The sequence below is a fragment of the Ursus americanus genome, chromosome 2, assembly GCF_024610735.1.
Source record: "Ursus americanus isolate L20-20 chromosome 2, mUrsAme1.1.p, whole genome shotgun sequence".
NCBI classification, from domain to species: domain Eukaryota; kingdom Metazoa; phylum Chordata; class Mammalia; order Carnivora; family Ursidae; genus Ursus; species Ursus americanus.
This window is the reverse complement of record NC_142128.1, coordinates 42,914,774-42,919,998: the sequence shown is the minus strand read 5'-3', so window position 1 is coordinate 42,919,998 and position 5,225 is coordinate 42,914,774.

Below are 5,225 nucleotides of genomic sequence, written 5' to 3'. Positions count from 1 at the left end.
CGCACAGACGGGACGAGGAAGCCGTGTGCTGACGTGGAAGCACCTCTGAGATTCGGCTTTAGAGAAGGAAGGAGGGACATAGCAGTGTGAGTGAGATGTTACCGTTTGTCTAGAAAGGGGGGTACATAGTCGTATCTACTTGCTTATGCATTAAAATGTCTGGAAAGGTAAACAAGAACTAATAAAAGTTACATCCGGGAAAAGGACACGGGCGGACAGGACACAGATGTGAGAGCGGATTTTTCACTGCACATATGTTCTATCTGTGATTTTTAAACTAAAGATTGTATCACTTATATTAGAAGTAAATGAATGTAAGAGTAAATGAAAATATTACTGACCTAACTACAGCCCCGGACCGAGTAGGAAAACCAAATAAAAACCGTAAAATCACGTGCCGTTGTGGTCAGGTGTGAAGCAACAACAGCGCTTTTGCGGTGAGGCTGCTCTCCTAGGGAGCTGCTAGCAATGATAACGACAGATGCCACATGCCCGCCCGGGCTGTCTCCACACTGCTCCCGCCACACTCACCACACTCGCCGGGGAGGACCAAGCCCACACCCACCTTACGGAAGCGGGGAGGCTGGAAAAAGGGAGCGGACCGCTGGACTCGATCTCGTGCCTGCTCCCCGTGCGGTGGGTCCCACGCACAAACCCTCCGCCCTCCCTGCCCACGGCCCAGTCCCACCCCCACCTTCTCACGGCCCCCCAAGCAATCGGGCTCTTCCGCAGATGGTCCCAAACATCTACCATCACCCCACAGCACTTTCTCGCGAGCCTGGGCCGCACACCGGGTCTCACGACCTTCCCTAGCTCCTCAAGACGAGCTCACAGAAGCCGCAGGGCTGCCAAGACAGCAGCCTCACGGCAGGTCCCCGCACAAGTCCTGGGTGCTGGTTCCCGAGACCCGGGGTAAGCCCAGCTCACAGGGTGAGTCACTTCTGATGGGCTTCTTGCATTTCCTCCCTCTTGCTTCAAAGAAACTAGGATGGCGGGGGGGGGGGGGGATGCGGAGGGGGGAGCGCCTGGCTGGCTCAGTCAGAAGAGCGTGCAACTCTTGATCTTGGGGTCCTGAGTTCAAGCCCCATGTTGAATGCAGAGATTACTTAAATAAATAAAACTTGAAGAAGAAAAAACAAAAACAAAAACCCAGGACTGGAAGGGAAGAATGCCGGGGCTGGGTTTTGGAGAACAGCCAGGTACCATGTGAATAACACTCCAGTAATAGCCACATGCAGGGGTCTCCTGTGAAATCCCACCCTGAGTCCTATTTGGTTCAAGGTGGGGCTGAAAAGACCCTAATGATTAATCACAAGGACTCGGGTCATGTTCATTCATTCAACAAATATTTACTGAGTGCGTACTCAGTGCCAGGTGCTGGGCCAGATAATGGTACGCCGGTAAACCAGCTCTCCAAACACAAAAATTAAAAAGCCTGATTTTTTTTTTAATAGGCTCCACACCCAACATGGGGCTTGAACTCATGACCCTGAGATCAAGAGTTGCATGCTCTACCAACCAAGCCAGACAGGTGCCCCGAAAAAGCCCTGATTTAAAGCATGTGCCGATCACCACGGTGTAAATACTCACGGCGTGGCCGAATCAGCCACATGACGTCACTGAACGTGGCCCTGGGAAGAGACAGGTACAACTGGTTCTCGCAAGCCGGTACAAGCCCACACCGCGCCCGCGAGCTCCGGAACGCGATGGGACAATGAGCAGAGCACACAGACGCTGCGTTCAGGAGCACACGGTAGAAGAGCCACCGTCGGCTGAGCGGTTACTGTATGCCAGATAATGTTCTAGCAAGTCCATCATTATACACCGCCAAGTTGCCACCAAAAACCCAGAAGGTAAGTTTTATCGTCTGATAACAAGAGATTGCACACATAGTCTCCAAGTGCGACGAGAACGCTGAAGCCGACAGACGGTACCGTCATCAGTAACAGCAGTGGGGCAGGCACGGGGTCTGATGACCACGGCAGCATCTCTCCCGCCTGGAGAGGTCAGTCAATAAACACAGGAGGGCTGCAGGCCGCTCTGTTCACACCTCCCACTGGGGAAGCCCCTGAAATCTGGGGATTTTTGGTTTTTTAAGATTTTATTTATTTATTTGACAGAGAGACAGCCAGCAAGAGGGGGAACACAAACAGGGGGAGTGGGAGAGGAAGAAACAGGCTCCCAGCAGAGGAGCCCGATGTGGGGCTCGATCCCAGGACCCCGGGATCACGCCCTGAGCTGAAGGCAGACGCTTAATGACTGAGCCACCCAGGTGCCCCGAAATCTGGGGATTTCTGATGAAAGCTAGAATTACTCTAGTACAAGTGTTTTCAGTTGTTTGCAAGTGTTCACATCTATCACCTGGAGGCCATCGTTCCACTGTTTTCTGGTTTCCGTTGTCGATATTGAGACGTCAGCTATCAGTATAAATGTTGCCACTTTTTTTTTAGATTTTATCTATCTATCTATCTATCTATCTATTTATTTATTTATTTATGTATTTTGAGAGAGAGAGAGCGCGCACGCGCACTGGGGGGGAGCGGCAGATGGAGAGGGAGAGAGAGAGAGAGAATCTCAAGCAGACTCCCTGCTGAGCGCAGAGCCCAACATGGGGCTCGATCTCACAACCCTGACATCATGACCTGAGCCGAAACCAAGAGTTGGACGCTTCACTGACTGAGCCAGCCAGGAGCCCCTAAATGTCGCCACTTTTAAAGACATCAGTTTTATACTCTAATCCCTTAAAAACATCTTCCTCTATAAATGTCTCAATATGTATCTCTAAAATATAAGGAATAACTATTTTTAACATAACTGCAGTACTGTTGTATCAACAGTATTAACAATATATCACTTTTATCAACAATTCCTAATATCCGGTGTTCACACTTCTAATTGACTTAAAAAAGCCATACGCTTTTTAAAGTTCTAGCAATTTGTTTGTTTGAATTAGTACCCATAAGGCCCGCATATAATGATTGCACGGTATGTTTTTTAAAATCTCTTAATCTGGGGCGCCTGGGTGGCTCAGTCGGTTAAGTGTCCCACTCTTGGTTTCAGCTCAGGTCACGACCTCAGGGTCCTGGGATCCAGCCGCACGTCAGGCTCCTCACTCAGCTCGGAGTCTGCTTGGGATTCTCTCTCACCCTCTGCCTCTCCCCTTACTCATGCCCCCCTCCAAATAAATAAATTAAAATCTTTAAAAAATGAAATCTCTTTATCTATAGGTTCCCCCCCCACACACACACACACGCACATTCTTCAATATCTTTCATCAGTTCTGTAGTTTTCCTCAAATAGATTTTGTATATACTTCGTAGATTTATACCTAAGTATTTCATTTTAGGGAGTGGTAAGGTAAATGGTAATGTGTTTTTAATTTCTGATTTCACTTGTTCATTACCTGTATATGGAAAAGCAATTGGCTTTTGTATGGAAACCTTGTCTTCTGCACTTTTCTATAATCCCTAATTAGTTACAGGAATTTTTTTTTAAGGAGGCTCCATGCCTAGCAGGAAGCCCAAGCAGGACTCGAACTCACAACCCTGAGATCATGACCTGAGCCAAAATCAAGAGTCAGATGCTTAATTGACTGAGCCACCCAGGTGCCCCCACAGTAATTGATTTTTGAATGTTGGAGCAGACCAGCATACCTGATATAATTCCCATCTGGGGAGTGCCTGGGTGGCGCGGTCGTTAAGCGTCTGCCTTCGGCTCAGGGCGTAATCCCGGCGTTCCGGGATCAAGTCCCACATCGGGTTCCTCCGCTGGGAGCCTGCTTCTTCCTCTCCCACTCCCCTGCTGTGTTCCCTCTCTCGCTGGCTGTCTCTTGTCACATAAATAAATAAAATCATTAAAAAATAATAATAATTCCCATCTGGTTGTGGTATATAGTTCTTTTTATGCATCGTTGAATCTGATTTGCTTACCTTTCGTTGAGGATGTTTGTATTTATGTTTACGAAAGACATGGGTCTACAGTGTTCTCATTATGTGTTTGTCTGACTGTGATGTGAGGGTAAGACTGGCCTCATAGAATGACTTACAAAGTACTTCCTCTGCTTCACCCTTCTGGAAGAGATTCAAGATGATTGGTGTAATTTCTTTCATAAATGTTTGGTAGAATTCACCAGTGAACAAACCTGTGCATGGTCCTTTCTGTTTTTGAAAGGTTATTAATTATTATTTCAATTTTTAAAAAAGATACGGGCTTTTGGGATTGTTTATTTCTTCTTCTGTGAGTCTTGGTGGATTATGCCTTTCAAGGAGTTTGTCCATCTGATCTAGGTTACCAACTATGTGGGCATAGAACTGTTCATAAGATTCCTTTATGACCCCTTTTTTTTAAAGATTTTATTTATTGTTTTGAGAGAGAGAGAGAGCGCGACTAGGAGGGAGGGGCAGAAGGAGAGGGGCAAGCAGACCCCTCGCTGAGCAGGGAGTCCGATGCGACACATGATGCATGTGGGGCTCGATCCCAGGACCCTGAGATCATGACCTGAGCTGAAGTCAGAGCTTAACCGACTGAGGCCCCCAGGCGCCCCTATTATCCTTTTAATGTCCATGAGTTCTGTAGTGATGCTCCTCTTTCATTTCCAACATAAGTAACTTGTGTCATCTCGCTCTTTTTCTTAGTTAGCCTGGCTAAGGACTTAACAATATTATTGATCGTTTCAAAGAACCAGACTTTGGGTTTGTTTATTTTCTCTACTGGTTTCCTATTTTCAATTTCATTATTCTGCTATAATTTTTATTATTTCTTTTCTTTTGCTCACTTTGGATTTAATTTGTTCTTTTTCTCGTTTCCTAGGGTGAAAACTTAGATTATTGATTTTAGATCTTCCTTCTTTTCGAAAAAATGCATTCATTGCTATAAATTTCTCTTTAAGCACCTTTCTTGCTGCATTCAACAAATTTTGATAAATTGTATTTTTATTTAATCCAGAATATTTTAAAATTAATCTTTAGAGTTCTTCTCTGATCTGTTATTTGGAAGTATACTGTTAAATTTCCGAGCATTTGGGGATCTTCTGGCTACCTTTCGACTATTGATTTCTAATTTAATTTCACTGGGGTCTAAGAGCAAACATTGTATGATTTCTGTCCTTTAAAAACTTGTTAAAGTGTGTCTTATGGCCCAGAATGTGGTCTACCTTGGTGAAGGTCTCGTATGAGCTTAAGAAGAAGAAAAAAAAAAAAAAGAAGAATGTGTAGGCTGTCGTTGTT